Source organism: Callithrix jacchus, chromosome 15, assembly GCF_049354715.1.
Source record: "Callithrix jacchus isolate 240 chromosome 15, calJac240_pri, whole genome shotgun sequence".
Taxonomy (NCBI): domain Eukaryota; kingdom Metazoa; phylum Chordata; class Mammalia; order Primates; family Cebidae; genus Callithrix; species Callithrix jacchus.
In genome coordinates this window covers 15,367,929-15,390,835 of record NC_133516.1, presented here as the reverse complement: position 1 = coordinate 15,390,835, position 22,907 = coordinate 15,367,929, and the positions used below count along the sequence as shown (strand labels likewise).

General features: G+C 42.2%; 1 long non-coding RNA gene across 1 annotated transcript in view; it reads left to right on the top strand.

The window, feature by feature from the left end:
• The window catches only part of LOC128929703 (uncharacterized), a 149,539-nt gene that overhangs the window by 117,991 nt on the left and 8,641 nt on the right, over nucleotides 1–22,907 (top strand). The window contains exon 4 of the long non-coding RNA XR_008476689.2: nucleotides 6,593–6,710. This is a non-coding gene — a long non-coding RNA (uncharacterized LOC128929703). The remainder of the gene's footprint in view (nucleotides 1–6,592; nucleotides 6,711–22,907) is intronic.

The following is a 22,907-nucleotide window of genomic DNA, read 5'->3' as shown; positions in this document are numbered from 1 at the left end:
AAAAATGCAAAAAAATAGCTGGGTATGGTGGGGGCGCACCTGTAGTCCTAGCTACTTGAGAGGCTGAGGCAGGGGAATCACTTGAACACAGGAGGTGGAGGGTGCAGTGAGCCGAGATCATGCCACTGCACTCCAGCCTGGTGACACAGCGAGACTCCATCTCAAAAAGGAAAAAAAAAAAAAAAGAAAGGCAAAGCCCCAGCAGATGTGTATTGCCCCAAGTTTCAGAGCCCACAGAATATATAGAAGAGCATGCAAGATAGGACTCTACTAAACATTTAATATAGAAATACTTCCAATTCTACATTAATTCTTCTAAAACATTGAGGGGAGGAAAATCGTTCCCCACTCATTCTAATGAAGGCCAGCATTACCCTGAAACCAAAACTAGACAAAGACACTGTAAGAAAACTATAGACCAATATCCTTCATGAAAATTGATGCAAATACTTGAAACAAAATTTTATCAAATAACCAACAATATATAAAAAGGTCAATACATTTTGACCAAGTGGGATTTACCCAAGTAGAATAGTACCGGGTTGGTTGAACACTCAAAAATCAACAATGTATTTTGCCATATTAACAGACTGACAACAACAGCAACATATGATCATCTCAAATAGACGGAAAAGCCATTTGACAAAATCTAAACACATTCCTGATTAAAAAAAAAGAAAGAGCTCTTAGAAAACTAGGACTAGAAAGGAACTTCCACCACCTGATAGAGATTGTGTACAAAATACCTAAAGCTAACATCATATTAAATGCTTTTCTCCTAGTACCAGAGACAAAATAAGGGTGTTGATTCTCCCCACCCCTATTCAACAGCATATGGGAGGTTTTATCTGGGACAATCAGGCAAGACAGAGAAATAAAGTTATTCATATTGGAAAAGGAGAAATAAACTGTTCTTATTTGCAGGTGACATGCTCATTCATGTAGAAAGAATGAACTCTGTAAAAGGCTACTATAATTAATACATGAGCTTAACAGTGTTGCACAATACAAAATTCATATACAGAAATCCATTTTATTTCTACATTATAGAAATTAAAATTAAAAATACTATTTGCAATGGCTCAAAATAAATGAAGTGCTCAGGAATAAATTTGACAAAAGATGTGCAGTATCCATACCCAGAGAGCCACAAACCACTACTGGGAGACATTAAAGAAAACCTGCATAATGAGAGCACCCCCATGGGAGGAGGAGGAACCTGGTTCTTTGATAGAGTGTCCCAGCCTCAGTGGCGCTTGCTTAAATGACCAAATCTGAACTAAAGCCAGTTGGTTATAAACTAGAAGAAGTGTGCAGACAAAGGCTTGGGCAATGAGCTTAGGCTCACACGTTCCTCTCTTGTGTGTGGCTTATGAGGGATACCTATGAGCTGATTGCAGAGGTAGATATACAATGGAAAGAACATGGGCTTTGGGGCCAAGCATATCTAAGTTAAATCCTAATGCTGCCACTTCAGCTGCTGTCCTCTGAGCCTCTATTTCTTTATCAGTAAAGGAGTGACTACTCCAATACTGGCAGATACTGGCCAGAGGCTTACTAATCTCTTCCTGGTATCAAGGAAAGCTACATTTCCCAGTCTCTCCTACAGTTAGTTTGGGGCCATAGGATCTAAAATAATCAAGTGACGTGACAAATACCAATTTCAGACTTGGTCATAAAGCCCCAGTTTGACCAATCATATTCTTTCTCTCCCTGAGACCATGGCTGGAAGTGAAAGCTTCTGAGATGGCAGAGCTGTGTGACAGAAGGAGCCTGGATCCCTGGGTTACTGCCTGGAAGAGAACTGCTCAGGAGAGCTGCTTGACTCAGTGGACTGTGACATGAATAAGAATTAAACCTTAATTGGGTGAAGTCACTGAGACTTTGGATTTGTTACAGCAGTTAGCATAACTATTAACTTACCCTGCAGGGCTGGTGTTGGAATTCTTTATGGCGTATCCATCTTGTGGGTCAGTTTCCTCTGCCTTTAAATAGGTTCTAGTACATAATAGGTGCTCCTATGATCATGATTACAGTTTTCATTAGAGCTCCTCCTTCTCTCCAACCTGCTCCCCCTTCCCTTTAAGATACTGCCAAGCACCAGCATCGCAGATACTTTGGCTGCTTAAACCTGTTTGATAGCACTTAGGGACAGAGAGTTCAAAATGCAGGCACAAAAAAGGTGAGAGCTGAGACAGAGATAATTTTTACACAGCCTCAAATGAACAGAGAAATGTATGACAATAAAAGTTGGGGACTTCTCTAGTCACTTGGAAATTTCTGCTGACAGCCTGCCACCTTGCTCCCTTCTACAACAGCTTTTGCTGCTGGATGTGGTGGCTCATGCCTATAACTACAGCTAGTCAGGAGGCTATGGTGGGAGGATCATTTGAGGCCAGGAGTTTGAGACAAGCCTGGGCAACGTAGTGAGATCCTGCCTCAAAAAAATTAATAAGTTACATGGCTACTTTATTTTAAAATAAAATATGTATATTGTCTTCCTCAAGTTATTTACTTTGGCTGTTCTTCACTTACTCTTTGAACTACCTGTTTTACTCTAAAGCATGTTTTCACTTTGACCACAAATAAATCATCAGGGGAATAGAAATATCAAGGTCATAGAAGTCTCAACAATAAAATAGGTACTGCTGAGAGCAGAGACACGGAGAGAAGCAGAAACCGACTTCTTACTCCTCATCATATCTCCAGAAACTGCCATCTCTGTGCTACTGGCAGCTCATCCAAATCCAGTATCAATAAACAGGGTGAGGATTCCGTCTTTGGATGGCTGGCAAATGAAAAATATGCTCTTGTGTCTTAAAGCGAGTGTCAAAAGTGATATACGAGGGTAGCCTGGAATCCCTTTTCTGTCTCCATGGAGGTTTCTGCCAAGCCCTCTCCTAAGTGAGAAGCCAAACTTAAGCCAAACCTCCATAGGCACACTCCAAGGAATTCCAGGGCCAGAAGTCAGGCTGCCTGGAGGAGGACCTGTGGTAGCCAAGGGCTTACTCAGGAGCAAATCCCTTGCCTTTGTGGGGAAGGGGAGTGCTTCACCTAAAAACACAGTAAAATTCTGAACACAAGGATTGATTCACTTGGTCTACCAAACCCTTCATTTTAGGCAGCTAGAAACAGTATAAATTAAGTGCCTTTATACATTCTTTCCAAGCTAAGCTTTGTGGAGGATACAAAGGTGATCTCTGTTCCCAAGAAATCAGAAGTTACAAACTCACATGCTTGCAAGATCCACAGAGGTGACATGAAAGAGTGCAGAGACCTGATACAAGAAACCTGAGAACAGCCACTGCCGTTCAGCCCCAGAGTCCAGGAGACAGCAGTGACCAAAGTAGCTGCAGCACCTGGAGACCCCACGTCTCTTTCAAAGGTGCAGCCAGCATTCAGATCAATCCAGAAGGTGACTTCCGTGAAGGGCCAGCATTGCCAGATGTTACAATTTGCCAAGAAAATCCAGAAATACAGGTTTTTATTTAAAATGGCCCTATTTTTAAAGATTGGTAAGTGCCTTTTTTTTTCATCTTAAATTCTGTGCCCTTCTAACTCTGTGAGCCAAACAAGATATCTCTGTGGGCTGGACCCAGTCCTTGGGCTTCTGGCATGTACTGGATCCTAGATTTGTAGTTCACACTACTCCAAAGATTTCAGGGGGCAAACTGGACTTTGGCACATCCATAAAATTGAACAGCAATTGTTTACCTCCAGACAACTCTTGTCAAATTCCAGAGCCAGAAGGAAACTTAGAGTTCAAGTTTAACTTCGTTTGTTTGTTTGTTTTTGAGATGGAGTTTAGCTCTGTTGCCCAGGCTGGAGTGCAGTGGCGCTATCTTGGCTCACTGCAACCTCCATCTCCCAGGTTCAAGCAATTCTCCTGCCTCAGCCTCCCGAGTAGCTGGGATTACAGGCGTGCGCCACCAGACCCGACTAATTTTTGTATTTTTAGTAGAGATGGGGTTTCACCATGTTGGTCAGACTGGTCTCGAACTCCTGATCTAGGATGATCCTCCCGCCTCAGCCTCCCAAAGTGTTGGGATTACAGGCGTGAGCCACCACGCTCAGCCAAGTTTAACGTTTAAGTATAACTTTCTCATTTTACAAAAGAGGAAACTGAAGTCCAGCGTCAGGAAAAAGGTAACTAAGGCCCTGCTCAAGGCGAGATATTTGTCAGCCTGCTGAGACCCACCGTATATACTTGGAAAACAAGTAAAGGCAGTAAAAGGGTTTAACTGGCACCCTCCTCCTTGCCACATGCTAGTGAGGCCGCACCCCAGGCTCCTGGAATGCAGCGTTTGCGCCTGGGCTGTTTCTAGATGGGTGCCCTGGCCCTGAGAACCTTGTTTGCTCCCAAGCCCATTAGGAATTTCTTTCTTTGTTTTGAGACACAGTCTTGCTCTGTTGCCTAGGCTGGAGTACAGTGGTGTGATCTCAGCTCACTGCAACCTCCACCTCCCTGGTTCAAGCAATTGCCCTGCCTCAGGCACCCACCACCATGCCCGGCTAATTTTTTTGCATTTTTAATGAAGTCAGGGTTTCACCATGTTGGTCAGGATGGTCTTGAATTCCTGACCTTATGATTCACCTGCCTTGGCCTCCCAAAGTGCTGGGATTACAGGCGTGAGCCACTACGGCTGACCTGAAGGTTTTACAGCCCTCTGTGGAGGTTTGGGTTAGATGTGAGGAGGAACATTTTGATTATGACAAAACAAGACCAGACCAGAGAAAGGGCTATGAAGGGTCTGAATAATTCCCTCCAGAAGGTTTCTGAGCAAATTAGCATTCAGCAGTGATTTAAGAGCTAGGGAGGTCATCTCGTCCATCCCTCCACCTCTAAGGAGACTTGCCTTTGCTTTCCATCCTCTGGGAGTTTCTGAAGGCAGGAAAAGGCCACTTTTCCTGCCACCAGACCACTAGTCTACCCTTGTTTGGCCATGCCTAAGAGAAGAACAACTTTCAACTTGGTAATGTGGATATATTTTAAAAATTGTATTAGATAGTTGTAAAGTAATAAAATACTCTATATAGAAAAACCTGAAATATAAATAAAAGCATACAGAAGGAAAAATAACTATAATTGAACAATCCAGAAATAATCTGGTATCATATTTATTTAGTTATTTTTATTTATTTATTGAGAGACGAAGTCTCGCTCTTATGGCCCAGGCTGGAGTGCAGTGGTACAATCTCAGCTCGCTGCAACCTCCGCCTCCAGGGTTCAAGCAATTCTTTTGCCTTAGCCTCCTGAATACTGGGATTACAAGCACCCACCACTACTCCCTGCTAATTTTTGTATTTTTAGAAGAGATGGGGTTTTACCATGTTGGCTGGGCTGATCTCGAACTCCTGATCTCAGGTGATCCGCTCGCCTTGACCTCCCAAAGTGCTGGGATTACAGGCATGAGCCACCATGCCTGGCCCATATTTATATTTTATGTACATATACAATTATATATAGGTAATGTGACAAGATGTAATATTTATATACATATACTTCATAATTTTAAAAATTAAGATTATATTAATACTCTTTGGTAACCTGTTTTCCACTTTATTGTGAACATTTTTATACATTTTAATTATTCTTGTATAATTTTTTATAGCTTTGCAATATCCCACAAAATGGAATATCAGACTTTATTTTGGTGGTTCTTTTGAGGGGATGAAAAACTGCTTAACCAGAAATTTCTCATATAATTTAATGCCAGAGTCTTGAATCCTTTCCTGAAAAAAAGAAAAAAGAGCTGCTTGTATTATCTCCCAAAGCCTGGTAATGGTGAGGTAGAGTCTCTTACGTGGAGAGGGGAGAGATGAACACAGATTTAAGCCATAACAGCTTCCTGGGACACTCACCGAGCAATTTTCCCTTTCTTTTCTTTTCTTTCTTTCTTTCTTTTTCTCTTTCTTTTTCTTTTTTTTTTTTTTTTTTTTCATTTCTTTCTTTTTTTTAGATGGCGTTTCATTCTTATTGCCCAGGCTGGAGTATGATGGCATGATCTTAGCTCATTGCAACCCCCCAGCTCCTGGGTTCAAGTGATTCTCCTGCCTCAGCCTCCAGAGTAGCTGGGATTACAGGCATGTACCATGCCTGGCTAATTTTATATTTTTAGTAGAGATGGGATTTCTCCATGTTGGTCAGGCTGGTCTCACACTCCTGACCTCAGGTGATCTGCCGACCTTGGCCTCCCAAAGTGCTGGGATTACAGGCATGAGTCACTATGCCCAGCCAGTAATTTTCAAAAATCAGCTGCCCTCTCACTGGGACACTTGGCCTGAAACACTCACACTAAACTGAGAAAATGTCCTAAAGTTAGGACGACACGGCTAGGACTCTGGCTGCCTTACCTGACATGGGGCATGAGCCCATTGACACTGGCACTAGAAAATGAGAATTCCTAATGCAAAAAGTTGAAGCAGATGTTGCTGGCCCTGTACCCAGCATGGTCCCAGACACCCTTCCCTTGCCCCCGGGCCCCTTCTGATAGAACTCCTGTTGACAGGCCTAGTTTGCAAAGCCGCATCTTGGTATTGACAGAACAATCATTCTGAACCTGAACACCGACTGTTTCCTCTTTCCATGCAGAGACTGCCAGTGTCCTCCTGGCTGCTGGTCCACAGAGTGAACAGGGTCTTCTCCAGAAGCAGGCGGATCCTTACCAGAAAGTCCACAGCAGACCCAGGACAAAAAGATTGTCTTTCGGGTAAGAAGTGCAGTAAACATAGGACACCTTCCTGCAAGGGAGGGATCATTATTGCCTTTGCAGGTTCCTTGCCTTTGATTTTCCTGCTAACGGCCACTTATCTTCCATTCTTTCCCTGCCCCCTTCCCCAGCTGCAGAAGCTATTTTTAAATCACCCTAGCAACTGGAGGACACATGCAGGGCCTCCTGTGATGCTGCAGTCGCCAGAGACTGAACAGGAGGGTGCTTGGAGAGTGTGACTGCCCTGCCAGGAACCATGGTCCGCTTCTCTTTCACCTGGCAGAAGGATGTCCTCATAGTACATACAGACCCAAGTTCCCTGCCTCACCGCTGCCTTTGTTCCTAACTTTGCCATTGTCAGTTTGTTCTGAGATAACTTCTCAGACTTGAGCTCCCAGGGAAAGCTGTGAGAGGTGCTGAGCAACACCCTCTGGGGTAGCTGTGTGCTGGGCAGGGTGCAGACAGGGCTGGTGGATGACTTGGCTCATCCCCAGTGTGGTAAATAAAAGCGTATATAGTCTCTAGAGAATTTTTTTTTTTAGATGGAGTCTCACCCTATTGCCCAGGCTGGAGGGCAGTGGTCCCATTTCAGCTCACTGCAACCTCTGCCTCCCCATTGCAAGCGATTCTCCTGCCTCTACCTCCTGAGTAGCTGGGACTACAGGCACCACCCACCACGCTAGGGTAATTGTATTTTTAGTAGAGATGGGATTTCACCATGTTGGCTAGGGTGGTCTTGAACTCCTGACCTCAAGTGATCCGTCCACCTCGGCTTCCCAAAATGCTGGGATTAGAGGTATGAGCCAACGTGCTCAGCCTAAAGAATTTAAAATCAGTAATGAAACTGACTTAAAGCTGACTTACTCTTTTCTACTATCATGGGGCAGCAGCCGTTTTGTCAGTGATCAATACTCCTCTGTGGTCCCCTCCCTGTGTGGCTGCCTGCTGGGAAGCTAAGACATTCCTCAATCACTTCTCTCCAGTCCTCTGTGCTGGAGCTTGGCTATCAGAAACAGAGACCTCCTGGCTACTGTGTGAGGAACTCTTCCTTCCAAGCCCAGAAAAAGTGAATTACTGTGAACCAGCCCCCAAAAGGCCCTCTCCCACCCCTTATGATGACACCCAAAAGCCCACTAGTAGAGATTCACTTCTCTGGGTCCTCAATGGAATATAATCTTCATAATTCCTCTGCAAAAGGAATTACCACTTGAGCCAAAAGCACTCATCCCTCAGAAGGGGTTAGATTGACCACAGGAGAAAAGGGAGGGGAAAAGAAAGATGGAAGACGTAGTCACAATAAATTTTCATTTGCTTAAAAGTTTGGCCTGGGGCCTGTCTCTGCTTATGTTTGGCTCTGAGACCAAATGCATAAACACAATAAATATATGCTAAATGGAGGAACTCTCACTGCATAGTCAAATCTCATGCCATGCCCTGAAGGGATGTTTTATAAGTGCGCTGAGTTCCAAGGATACACAGGCATGTGCTAAATTGGGACCTTTGGTGGCATTTACTTTTTAAAGGAATTATATGTTCTTTCTGCATTGTTATACTATCCCATCTGGAACTTTTCCCTTAACCTCCCTTATAAGTCCCTCAGTTGAGCTAAATTCTCTCTTACTTTGGTAAAAGCACTATTCACACTGAGGTGCATAAGATGCAGAAGTTCAGGACCTTGGCAGTCTGAAAATACACTTGTGGTTTGGATTAATATCCTCTTTTTCTGCTTTTAATCCTCTTTCATATTTACGTAAGACTTTTTCCCTCCAGGGTTCCTGTTGCTTCTCAGCTCTGACCTGTTCCTTCCAGCTTCTCCTAGAGGCAGTGAATGGGTACTGCTATGCCACTCAGGACCAAGCAGAATCCTTCATATGGCAAGCGCAGGAGGCTTCAGCATTAACAGCCCCTCACTCCCCATCCCCCGGCAACCTTGGGCTAGTCTTTTCTTCCCTCTCTACCAATCTTCCTTGTCATCCTGCACCAGGTTACTTTTGTAACTCTCTGGCTTAGTCAGCAGTGCCACTTATGAGCAATGCCCGAGAACAGATAGGATAATTTCACAATCAGTGTAATTATGACAGCAATCATTCACCCTGGCTGGAGGGGCTGAGGTCTGGGGAGTCCCAGTTGAGGATCTGGGGCAAATGGGTTAGCTGGTAGCATTCAGGTGGTTCAGATAGCCGTTTTTCTTAAAGGAATATAGATATATTTCATCATTTTTAATGACCGGAGCAGTTTTGCCTATGTGTGTTGGCTGCGTACATTGTCCTACCAAAGAATAAAGCTTGGGATTCTTATTAGATATCCCTCCAGTGAGGACAAAAGTAATTTACCCAATTTGTTTGCTGCATTTATGCAGATTGTGAGCAAGTTAGGAGTCTTGCATAAGTTTTTCCTTCAAAGAGGTTGAGAGCAACCATTCTCTTCTCTCTGCAGCTGGCCCCAAAACTTATGCCTACCCTACTTTTGTCTTTTTTAGTTGAATCCAGGTTGTACCTGGTTGTATCATGCCCTGCCCTGTCTTTTCCTTCTCTTTTCTATGAGCTCAAGCAGCCTACCAAGGCTTAATATGGACAGCAATAGCAGACCTGGGTTTGTTATTTTGTATGTACCCTATGCCCTTAACATTGATTAAGGATAAAGACATACTCAAGAAACACACTTTGCTTTCATAAACTTCATTTTTTAGAGAAAAAAAGGAGATAGAGACAGCTCTTAAGAGAGCTGTATATTCAGGTATAGAGAGAAAGTCAGCCAAGTAGAGCCACAGAGGGACATATTGGTAACCACATTGTAATGAACTATATGTGCATTTAACTGTCCAGTAAACCCAAGTGAGTCATCTAAGACTGAGCTCTGCCTCCTCTTGTGCAGCCACGGCCACCACTGACCAAGCACTGCCCAATCGTCTGATCTTGTGCCTATCTGGGACCCTCAGAGCTTTCTTAAAGGGATTCTCAAAAAAACTCATTTGAACACTTGGTTTTTGTTCACTCATTCCATAAGCCTAATTGTGCTAATCACAGTTACCTCACATGAACCTAAATATGCATCAGGTTACCTTTGTTGTATGTTAAGTGATTACGCCTCCGAACTTTGCATCCAGTGTCTTCTGTTGTTTGTGTGGAACATCAGTCCAATTTTACTTTTATTGTTCGTTGCCTGCTATAGGACATTATTTTAGATTCTGATTGAGATTGCAATGATTCACTTATATGCTTGTTGTAACCATCTAAATATTTCAGTGGGGTAAAAGGGTTGATGAGCCCAGGAATGCCCAGCTGATGAACAGGACATTTAAGATTTCCCTTCTCTGGACAGTCAGAACCACTGTTGAAGGGGAGGCACCACCTTAGGAGCTAATTCTTCCTTTCGTCAGGTGCTTGGCATGGGAAAAGTAAATCTGCAGAAAGCTTTTTCTTCCAAATGTAAATTCTAAACTTGACATACAGTAGCTGCTCCAACAGTATGAGATTCTCAGAACTCAATATAAAACTTACTACTTTTTATGATTTGTTGAATGTGAAAGGAAACTTGTTTGGCTACGGGGTTCGAGACCAAGATGATAAGCAGCTCTCCCACGATATTACCCTGAAAACATTTGTTTCCTTACAGTCAAGGGATGACTGAAGCCAAAAGTTTACCAGCTAGTTCTTATAGGAAATTGTTCAAATTATCATTCCTGTTCTCTTCTTGAGGTAATGAAATTCACAGCTGTCTTGTGCATGTATTTTTATTATTATTATTATTATTATTATTATTCCGAGACAGAGTCTCACAATGTCACCTGGGCTAGAGTGCAATGGCACAATCTCGGCCCACTGCAACCTCCGCCTCCTGGGTTCAAGCGATTCTTCTGTCTCAGCCTCCCCAGCAGCTTTTTATTTTCATGACTTCTATTTCTTGTCTCTTAGGCATGTCCCTGGTCATAATGGGGGAAAATGGAGTTATCATTAATGTAAGGGAAATACTGTGATAGAAGTTTCCAGATCTTGCTTTAGGGTTTTGAAAATATCACTAATGTCTATTAATTCATTTTCTCATGAGTGCTCCTTATCCCTCAAAAAAATATGGTGTGTGGCCGGTCATGGTGGCTCATGTCTATAATCCCAGCAGTTTGGGAAGCTGAGGCAGGTGGATCACTTGAGCTCAGGAGTTAATGACCAGCCTGGACAATGTGGTGAAACCCTTTCTCTACAAAAAATACAAAAATTTGCCAGGCGTGGTGGTAGACCTGTGGTTTTAGCTACCTGGGAGGCTGAGGTGGGAGGATTACTTGAGCCAGGAGGGCAAGGCTGTAATGAATGCACCATTGCGCTCCAGTCTGGGCGACAGAGTAAGACCCTGTCTCGTGTGTGTGTGTGTGTGTGTGTGTGTGTGTGTAGTGTGTAAGTCTGGCTTTAATTTTAACTTATGAGTGATATTCTTTTATTCTTTTAGCACTCATAGATTTGCCTAAGAACTCAATAATTATATCTTTCAGTCTAGCATCCATCAATTCACCTAACGTGACTATAACCATCTGTGTTTTAGTAGTGTAGCACAAAACTTCCAAATTTTTCTCTGAAAGAAACACATAGATTACCTGGTCCAAGTTTTCACTTTATGAATGTGGAAACTGAGGCTGAAGTGACTTGATTGAAGCTGCCAGATGAGTTGTCTCCAAGACCAGGCTTTTCACCAACTCTCCAGCATTTCCATATGACCATTTAGATTTTCAGGTGCCTGTCATTTATAAGCGTTATACCTTTCAGGTGCCTGTCATTTATAAGAGTTATAGCTTTCAGATGCCTGTCATTTATAAGAGTTATACCTTTCAGGTACCTGTCACTTATAAGAGTTACAGCTTTCAGGTGCCTGTCATTTATAAGACTTACAGCTTTCAGGTGCCTGCCATTTATAAGAGTTACAGTTTTCGGTGCCTGTCATTTATAAGAGTTATAGCTTTCATGGGCCTGCTATTTATAAGAGTTGTAGCTTTTCCGGTGCCTGTCATTTATAAGAGTTACAGCTTTCAGGTGCCTGTCATTTATAAGAGTTATAGCTTTCAGGTGCCTGTCATTTATAAGAGTTATAGCTTTCAAGTGCCTGTCATTTTTAAGACTTATAGCTTTCAGGTGCCTGCCATTTATAAGACTTACAGCTTTCAGGTGCCTGTCATTTATAAGAGTTATAGCTTTTAATGTGCCTATCATTTATAAGAGTTACAACTTTCAGGTGCCTGTCATTTATAAGACTGATAGCTTTCAGGTTCCTGTCATTTATAAGAGTTACAGCTTTCAGGTGCCTGTCATTTATAAGAGTTATAGCTTTGAGGTGCCTGTCATTTATTAGAGTTATACCTTTCAGGTGCCTGTCATTTATAAGAGTTATAGCTTTCAGATGCCTGTCATTTATAAGAGTTATAGCTTTCAGGTGCCTGTCATTTAAAAGAGTTATAGCTTTCAGGTGCCTGTCATTTATAAGAGTTATAGCTTTCAGATGCCTGTCATTTATAAGAGTTATAGCTTTTCACGTGCCTGTCATTTAGAAGAGTTACAGCTTTCAGGTGCCTGTCATTTATAAGAGTTATAGCTTTCAGGTGCCTGTCAATTATAAGAGTTATAGCTTTCATGTGCCTGTCATTTATAGGAGTTACAGCTTTGAGGTGCCTGTCATTTATAAGAGTTATAGCTTTCAGGTTCCTGTCATTTAACAGCTTTCAGGTGCCTGTCATTTATAAGAGTTATAGCTTTCAGGTGCCTGTCATTTATAAGAGTTACAGCTTTCAGGTGCCTGTCATTTATAAGAGTTACAGCTTTCAGGTGCCTGTCATTTATAAGAGTTACACCTTTCAGGTTCCTGCCATTTATAAGAGTTACAGCTTTCAGGTGCCTGTCTTTTATAAGAGTTATAGATTTCAGGTGCCTGTCATTTATAAGAGTTACAGCTTTCAGGTGCCTGTCATTTATAAGAGTTATAGATTTCATGTGCCTTTCATTTATAAGAGTTACAGCTTTAAGGTGCCTGTCATTTATAAGAGTTATTGCTTTCAGGTGCCTGTCATTTATAGGAGTTATAGCTTTTCATGTGCCTGTCATTTATAAGAGTTACAGCTTTCAGGTCCCTGTCATTTATAAGAGTTATAGCTTTCAGGTGCCTGTCATTTAACAGCTTTCAGGTGCCTGTCATTTCTAAGAGTTATAGCTTTTAGGTGCCTGTCATTTATAAGAGATATAGCTTTTCATGTGCCTGTCATTTATAAGAGTTACAGCTTTCAGTTGCCTGTCATTTATAAGAGTTATAGCTTTCAGGTGCCTGCCATTTATGAGTTATAGCTTTTCATGTGCCTGTCATTTATAAGAGTTACAGCTTGCAGGTGCCTGTCATTTATAAGAGTTATAGCTTTCAGGTGCCTGTCATTTATAGGACTTATAGCTTTTCAGGTGCCTGTCATTTATAAGAGTTACAGCTTTCAGGTGCCTGTCATTTAGAAGAGTTATAGCTTTCTGGTGCCTGTCATTTATAAGAGTTATAGCTTTTCACGTGCCTGTCATTTAGAAGAGTTACACCTTTCAGGTGCCTGTCATTTATAAGAGTTATAGCTTTCAGGTGCCTGTCAATTATAAGATTTACAGCTTTCAGGTGCCTGTCATTTATAAGACTTATAGCTTTCAGGTTCGTGTCATTTAACAGCTTTCAGGTGCCTGTCATTTATAAGAGTTATAGCTTTCAGGTGCCTGTCATTTATAAGAGTTACAGCTTTCAGGTGCCTGTCGTTTATAAGAGTTATAGCTTTCAGGTGCCTGTCATTTATAAGAGTTACAGCTTTCAGGTGCCTGTCATTTATAACAGTTATAGCTTTCAGGTTCCTGTCATTTAACAGCTTTCAGGTGCCTGTCATTTATAAGAGTTATAGCTTTCAGGAGCCTGTCCTTTATAAGAGTTACAGCTTTTCATATGCCTGTCATTTATAAGAGTTACAGCTTTCAGGTGCCTGTCATTTATAAGAGTTATAGCTTTCAGGTGCCTGTCATTTATAAGAGTTTTTGCTTTTCATGTGCCTGTCATTTATAAGAGTTACAGCTTTGAGATGCCTGTAATTTTAAGAGTTATAGCTTTCAGGTTCCTGTCATTTAACAGCTTTCAGGTGCTTGTTATTTACAAGAGTTATAGCTTTCAGGTGCCTGTCATTTATAAGATTTATAGCTTTTCATGTGCCTGTCATTTATAAGAGTTATAGCTTTTCATGTGCCTGTCATTTATAAGAGTTACAGCTTTCAGGTGCCTGTCATTTATAAGAGTTATAGCTTTTCATGTGCCTGTCATTTATAAGAGTTACAGCTTTCAGGTGCCTGTCATTTATAAGAGTTATAGCTTTTAGGTTCCTGTCATTTAACAGCTTTCAGGTGCCTGTCATTTATAAGAGTTATAGCTTTCAGGTTCCCGTCATTTAACAGCTTTCAGGTGCCTGTCATTTATAAGAGTTGTAGCTTTCAGGTTCCCATCATTTAACAGCTTTCAGGTGCCTGTCATTTATAAGAGTTATAGCTTTCAGGTGCCTGTCATTTAGAAGAGTTATAGCTTTCAGGTGCCTGTCGTTTATAAGAGTTACAGCTTTCAGGTGCCTGTCGTTTATAAGAGTTATAGCTTTTAGGTGCCTGTCATTTATAAGAGTTATAGCTTTCAGGTGCCTGTCGTTTATAAGATTTATAGCTTTCAGGTGCCTGTCATAAGAGTTATTGCTTTCAGGTGCCTGTCATTTATAAGAGTTATTGCTTTCAGGTGCCTGTCGTTTATAAGAGTTATAGCTTTCAGGTTCCTGTCATTTATAAGAGTTATAGCTTTCAGGTGCCTGTCGTTTATAAGAGTTATAGCTTTCAAGTGCCTGCCATTTATAAGGAAGCATTCAAACGTTCTGACTTGGCATTTTTGTCATATCCCTCAGAAGCCAGTTGTCCAAAGGGATGGGTCAGTTATTCAATTGCCTCCATTTTTAGCCTGCCATATAGCTTATTCCTAAATACTCTGGTAGGTTCTTGACATTAATCATGAAGTGGTTCAGATTTTATTCTTGGGCAGAACATATGCAGCTTGTTACTCTGTGTATCATAGTACAGTTAATATACTATTGACATATATTTCTCCTACACTAGGCAGTAAAAACCATCTTAGATTATAGCAGGTCATTGAGAAATCTTTGAATAACGGAATGATTGAAAGTCTCACCAGGGACACATTGGTAACCACATTTTAATGAACTACACCTATATTGAACTGCCTAGTAAACCCAAGTACTGGTCATTCAAAGTAGTTTTGGCAACTGACATCCAAATGTGAAAAAGAGAAATGTGATTCATGTTGGGCATTATATACAAAACTCAACTCAACATGAATCAGATCTAAGTGTAAAACTTAAAACAGCAAAATTTTTGAAAGAACACATAGGAGGAACCTTCACGTCTGTGGGTGAGATGAAGTTCTTAGATGCAACATCAAAAGTATAGAAATAATGATAAATTAAACCTTTCAAAATTAAAACATCTGCTCTTCAAAACATACTGTCAGGAAAATGAAAAAGCAATGCCAAGCACAGTGGCTCATGTCTGTAATCCCAGCACTTCAGGAGGCTGAAGCAGGCAGATCTTCTGAGGTCAGGAGTTCAAGACCAGCCTGGCCAATGTGTTGAAACCCCGCCTCTTCTAAAAATACAAAAATTAGCCAGGTGTGGTCGTAGGCACCTATAATCCCAGCTACTGAGGAGGCTGAGGCAGGAGAATTGCTTGAATCCAGGAAACAGAAGTTGCAGTGGGCCCAGATTATGTGGCCACACTCCAGACTGGGCAACAGGGCAGGACTCCATCCCAAAAAAAAACCAGCAACAACACACATGCACAACAACAACAAAACACAAAAGATAAGCACAGAATAGAGGAAAATATTCATAAAACACACATCTGTTAAGTCCTTAATACAAAGAACTCACTCTCCAAACAATAATAGTAAAGCAAACAATCCAATTTTTCACATTGTCAGATTCCAGTAGATTCTTCAGAAAAGAACAAATGTTGATGGGAAGTAAGCTCATGAACATATGTCAACATCATTAGTTATGAGGGAAATGCAAGTGAAATGCATTTGAAAAACCGTAAGTCTAGTGTCTAGGTCTATTAGAATGACGAAAAACAATGATAAATGCTGCAAAGATGTTGAGCAACTGTAACTGTCATCCATTCCTGGTGGGAATGTAAAACGGTATAGCCACTTTTGAAAACCATCTGGCAGTTTTACAAAGTTAAACATACACTTACCACATGATGCAGCAATCCTACTCCTAGGCATTAAGAAAAAGGAAGAAAATGTATGCGTATACAGTAACCTGCAATAGAATGTTTATAGTAGCTTTATTCACAATCGCCAAACACTGGAAACAATGTTCTTCAAATGTCCTTCAACCAGTGAATGGATAAACAAACTCTAGTTCATCCACACAATACAATACTAATCAGAAACTTTTTAAAAAGTATTGATACACACAATAAAGTAGATGAACTTGAGTTGAATTGTGGTAAGCAAAAGCATGCAGATAGAAAAGGCTACACAATGGATAATATATGACATTAAGGAAAAGGCAAAACATAACAGAAAACTGATTTGAAGTTGACAAGCACTGGGAATTGAGGGAGGGGCTTACTACAAAGAGACACAAAGGTATTTTGGGGGGTGATAAAAGTACTATGTGTCTTGATTGTTGTGGCAGTAATACAACTGTATGCATTTGTCAAAATCCATAGTACTGTACACTAGAAAGGTAAATTTTACTCCATATAAATTATATTCAATAGGCCAGGCATGATGGCTTATGAGTATAATCCCAGCACTTTGGGAGGCCAAGGAAGGTGGATCACAAGGTCAAGAGATTTGACACTGTTCTGGCCAACATGGTGAAACCCTGTCTCTATTAAAAATACACAAAAATAGCTAGGTATGGTGGCACACACCTATAGTCCAGCCACTTGGGAGGCCGAGGCAGGAGAACTGCTTGAACCTGGGAGGCGGAGGTTGCAGTGAGCCAAGATCCTGCCACTGCACTCCAACCTGACGACAGAGCAAGACTCTGTCAAAAAAAAAAATTATATTCAATAAATCTGACTTTTTAAAAAAGTGTTTTTTCTGCTTTGATTAAAAAAATTTGAATACCAATCTTTCTAAAATAAAGTTTCCTGGATAGATTTTTACAAGTGTTTTTGGTGTTTCCCTTGTTTCTAGATTCCTAAATTTTGAGATACTCATTTTTAGGTGTTATTAAAATCAGAATACTAGAACTGGGCGGATGCCTCTCCACACCCCACCTGACCACCTATCCTCAGACGTTGGCAAGAACTTTCATGGCGTTCCACACTTATGGTTATTCAAATATCTGTTAAATAACTAATACCCAGAACATGTCTATGGCTTGGATAAGGACAGGTAATATAACCTTTACCAAGAATATACAATTTTAAAAAACATGTATACTTTGGGTGTACAAGACCCTAAAACAATTTCATGCCAAACAGCCTGCTTGGCTTACAAAGACAAACCTGCAAAAGTGACTGATACTGGTTGTGAACAAAAAGTGTCCCAAAGGCACAGATATCTCACATTTGTCTAGGAAGCTTTTTGAATATAGCAAACTGATGTTAATTATAGGGGGAGGAAAATAAGCAATATTAAAATGTTAATAATGTTTACATGAAAAGAAAGCTATATAATGAATTCACTAGCACTGCAAGATAACCACTTTTGTGATCCCCTACTCTTTTTTTTTTTTTTTTTTTTTTTGAGTTGGAGTCTTGCTATATTGCCCAGGCTGGCCTCAAACTCCTGGGCACAAACAATCCTCCCGCCTTAGCCTCCGAGTAGCTGAGACTACAGGCATATGCCACCACTATGGAGCCTCACTGTTTTGGTGCCATGTATTACTCCTAATTTCTTTCTTTTTTTTTTTGAGACGGAGTCTTGCACTGTTGCTCAGGCTGGGGTGCTGTGGCGAGATAGCTCACTGTCACCTCTGCCTCCCAGGTTCAAGCGATTCTCCTGCCTCAGCCGCCCAAGTAGCTGGGATACAGGCATCCACCACCAAGCCCAACAAGTGTTTTGTATTTTTAGTAGAGACAGGGTTTCAGCCTGTTGGCCAGGCTTGTCTCAAACATCAGACCTTGTGATCCAGGTACCTTGGCCTCCCAAAGTGCTGGGATTACAGGCGTGAGCCACTGTGCCTGGCCCTACTCATAGAAAAATATTTGAAAATACTGAATAGTTCAGGTAAACATACACATAGAGAAATAAATATCTCTATTTGCTGCATGAATCCCACTCCTTTTTAAATGCATGTATATCTATATTTTTCACATTCTTTTACAAACCTGGGCTCATCCTACTTTATAACAAGCTGTTTCCATTTAATGATATTTCATTATCCCAGATTCCTCTCAGTCTGCACCCCCTGAAATGAACCCAGCTGCAAGAGACTAATGTTTACTGCTGCAGTCTGATTTGATAAGTAGCCTGCACGTTAAGCAGACTGTCTTTTTCCAGTGAAAGTTTTCTAGACGAATACAGGAAAAATGTGTAATTAAGATAAATGCCCCTGGCGATTTCCCAGAGTGCCATCCAACTCCCCAGAGGCTTGTTTATATGCATGTGGTGGGGTGGAGTGGGGGGGTCTTTCCTCTCTGCAGCCTCTGCCTTACCTCTGCTGTTGCTGCTTTGCTTCTGAGATGGAAACTGAGGTGCTGAAAGGGTTCAAGGCATTTGGGAACCAGCTGGGGAAGCTCACTGTCATTACTTGCTCAGAGGGCTGCTCTGGCTTAGACCCATCACTCACTCCTGGGGCCCTGAGGTGATCTGCTTAGCTTGGTTGACTGCAGGCCAAAAGGAGCAATTGATAAAGCTGCTGTCTGATGAGGATAAACCAGACTACAGATTCCCTGAGTCCTAAGAGCCATCTTGCTCTGCCCCAACTACAGCTTGGTGACCAGGGAAACCACCTGCCACTCACACACCTGCTCTTCGCAATTCCTGACCTCTCCCACCTGAAAAGTGTGCCTAGACTTGTGACTCCTGAGAGTGACTGCTTGGGAAGGGGCTGTCTCGAGCAGTCCGTAGTCTGAGCTATGTTTTAATTTGGCAGCTGTGTGCAGGACATTTTGGAGCCAAGAGGGCCTTGAGGGAGGAGACCCTTTGGCAGCCACCAGAACAGTTCGGTTCTAGAATGACCACAGTGGTGGCCTGGGGAGGGGGAAGAAAGCACCACTGAAAGAAATGCTTTCTCCAGTGGAAAAGAAGGACAAAACCAAAAATGGAAAAAAAAAAAATCACTCATAACTCTACTGCTCAGACTTAACATTGTTAATAGGTATGGAATCTTCTGGTCTTCTTCCTATGTATATGGAAAATGGATCATACTGTACACACCATGGTATAATCCATGGTTATTCACCTAATTATAGAGAGAGCATCTTTCTGTGTCATTAAATGGACAAAATGAACGAATGTTGCCTTCAGCTCTTTAACGTCTCTCTTCTCTGCCTGCGTCCTCCTCCCTAGGGCTCCAGGCACAGACAGCTGCCAACTCATCTCTGATTAAGTGCTACCCTTCCCAAGGCTGTTTTCCTTTTACAAGAAACTCTTAGGAGCAGATCATCTTCACACTCCCCAAATTAGTCATTAGTGACTAATGGCAGAATATCAGAGTGGGGAGCTGTTTTCGATTTCTTAAAACTGTCTATTCTGTCAGCTCTCTGGTGAAGAAGGAATCTGAGATAACGGGAACACCCTGGGCCTTTGGCGTGTGCTGCAGAGATGTGTGAATGTTTCCTAGAGCCTGACAGGATGGTAGAAGTGAATTCACCAATGCATTAAAGATTTGTTGATTTGGGGGAAAGCATTGAGGAAGACTCACCCACAGCCTGGAGTAACAGTAACAACATGGGATTTAGAGTCATGCAGCCATGGGTTAAAATTCAGACTCTGTCGGCTGGGCACAGTGGCTCACGCCTGTAATCCCAGCACTTTGGGAGGCCAAGGTGGATGGATCACAAGGTCAGGAGATGGAGACCCTCCTGACCAACATGGTGAAACCCCATCTCTACTAAAATACAAAAAGTTAGCCAAGTGGGGTGGTGTGTGCCTGTAGTCCCAGCTACTCAGAAGGCTGAGGCAGGGGAATCGCTTGAACCCGGGAGGCAAAGGTTGCAGTGAGCCAAGATCCCGCCACTGCACTCCGGCCTGTCAACAAAGCAAGAATCCGTCTAAAAAAAAAAATTCTGACTCTGTCCATTTCTAGCTGTGTGACCCAGGCCAAGTTACTTAGCAACTTCATGTCCTAATTTCCTCACCTATAAATGGAGTAATACCTCCTTCACAGGGTCGTCAGAAGAACTAAAACGGGATTATATATGTACACTACCCAGTTGGTGGTGAGCACTCAATAAATGGTAGCTATTAATTCTAAAACAACAAAAATAATACATATCTACCAAGTACCAGCTCTGTCGGGAGACCCCAGCCAGGTGCTGCTGAAGGTAATGAGAGGCAGACACACCAGCAGAATAGCAAAGTGGATCTAGCTGGGGGGCCAGCAGCCTATTGAGCTGGGGCCTCAGTGGCTGACAGCCTTCCAGGCTGAAGGCCCCAAGCAGATTCTCATCCATGTATTTTTTCTCTCTTAAACAGGTGATTCTTATTAGTGAACAGGTGTTCTGTATTTGCTTATAACTCAAAAACATGCCAGTGGGCAGCTGTTACCTGCCTACCACTAATTACAAACTAAAAGGTATTCTCTACAAGGGAGCCACGGGGGCAGGGTAAACTTGAGGTTTCTCAGCACGTACCTCTCGAAATTAATACTCGGCCAGCAGTGATATGTGTAGGTACAAACCACATCAAGAAAATTTGATATGTGAATATCTGAATTTGCATAACAAAGTAAGATCTGATTGGTCATACCATCTAGAACAATTTGCTTTACAAAGATTCAATCAGTCAACAAATATGCACTGAGCTTCTACTATATGCCAGCCACAGTAGATCTTGGGTACCTAGAGGGGAGTAAAGCAGTCTCTGTGCTCAGGAACCTCCTCTTTCAGTGAGGAAGACAAATAATTAACTCATACTTTCATACTTGCAGTTAAACATACTGAGTTATGAAGACACAGGGATAGTAACAGAGACATGGACACTTTTTTCCTTGGCAATAGGCACTAAGGAGAAGATGAAGGAGGATACTCTGATAGAGGCTCACCTGCGTGGGCTGCTTTAGCTAGAATAGTCATTGTGGAGGTAACGTCTGAGCTCAGCCCTAAGTAACGAGACAGCAGCTTTGTGGAGATCCGTGGGGAGGACAAGCAAGCAAGAACTCAAGTGCAAAGATGCTCTGGCTAGACCAAGCCCAGCACTGGTAAGGAGGAGAAAGCAGTGGTGTGACTAGAACCTTATGAGCTGAGCGGGGAGTAAAGGGAGCCATGACTGAAGAGGCAGGAGCCAGGCCTTTCAGGGCAGAGGGTGGCAAACATTCTCTGTAAAGGGCCAGGTAGTAAGTATTTTAGGCTTTGTGGGTCACAAACACTGTCGCAACTACTTTGCCCTTGTGGTGCCAAAGCAGCCATAGATAATTCATGTATAGATGGGAGTAATGGGGGTGTGTATGCTTCAATAAAACTTTATTTACAAAAACAGGTGGGAGAGAGAAACGAAGGGCCATAGTTTGTTAACCCTTAATTTAGACTGGTGAAGGCCTTGATGGAGATCCTGGACATTATTCTCAGTGTGGGGTTTAAGCGGAGGAGTAATAGAGTCTGATTTACATTTTTAAAGGGATTGCTCTGTTCTATGGAGGAGGGACTGGAAGCTCAAGGGAGGAAGCAGGGACCTGGGAAAAAAGACGATGAAATAGTCCAGTGACGGATGGCAGTAGTGCAAAGTCAGAACGGCAGAGGTGTTGAGAAGTGACCAGATTCTGATTATACACTGCATTAGAACCAGCAGGATTACAAATGACTTGGGTAACGGGGATGAAAACGAGACAATCAAGAATGATTGCTGGGTTTTTGGCTCTAGCAGCTGGATTGATGATACCACATATACTGAAATGGGGAACACTAGGAGAGACATATATTTTGAGGGACAGAAAGCAGTCTATCAGTTTTGTCCTTGTTAAGTTTGAGCTGCCTAACAGACAGGCAGGCGATGACATGCAGAAGGCAGTGGTGTTTGCACATCTAGAACTCAGTAAGAGATCTAGCTAGAGATAGAAATTTGGGAGTTGGCCAGGTGCAGTGGCTCACGCCTGTAATCCCAGCACTTTGGGAGGCCAAGGTGGGCAGATACCTGAGGTCAGGAGTTTGAGGCCAGCCTGGCCAACATGGTGAAACCCTGTTTCTACTAAAAATACAAAACAATTAGCCAGGCGTGGTGGCAGGTGCCTATAATTCCAGCTGCTCAGGAGGCTGAGGCAGGAGAATCGTTTGAACCTGGGAGGTGGAGGCTGCAGTGAGCCAAGATCATGCCACTGCACTCCAGCCTGGGCAACAGAGCAAGACTCTGTCAAAAACAAAAGAAAGAAAGAAAAAGTTTGGGAGTCATTAGAGTGCCAGGATGGGCATCCTCCAGATTTCTCTAGGAAGGAGGAAATGCCAGGAGGAATGAAGGTAGAACATAGGTCCTTCCAGTACACTGAGGTCTGAGGTCTGATAGAGGCAAGGAGGATGCAGAGGAGCCTGAGAAGGACCCTGGCAAGCCAGGTGAGTATGAGGGTCAAGAAATCATAGTTGTTTCAAGAAGGATGCCATGAGTGACTGCATCAAATGCTGCTGAGTGACTCGGGTAAGAGGTGGTTTCTGCATAGGACTCGCCAGAGGAATCTTGTAACTGTTGAACTGTCCAGGACATTTACAATATGGTTTGGTTTCCAAAAATTCAAAAATGCAATTTACACACAACTTCTTAGTAACACAAATCAACTCAACATCTATTGAGTTACTACTATGCCTCACCTTATTGCTTAAAACTCCTTGGAACAAAGACAATTTTGCAAAAGATCTTAAATCAAGCAGCCTACACTTAGAAGGAGAAAAGCCAGGTAACAATTTTTTCTTACTTGCAGGGGCTGTAGAGAATATGAAAAAAGAGCCAATTTATACATAGCCAATCAAAATCAGACAGCATAGGGATCAT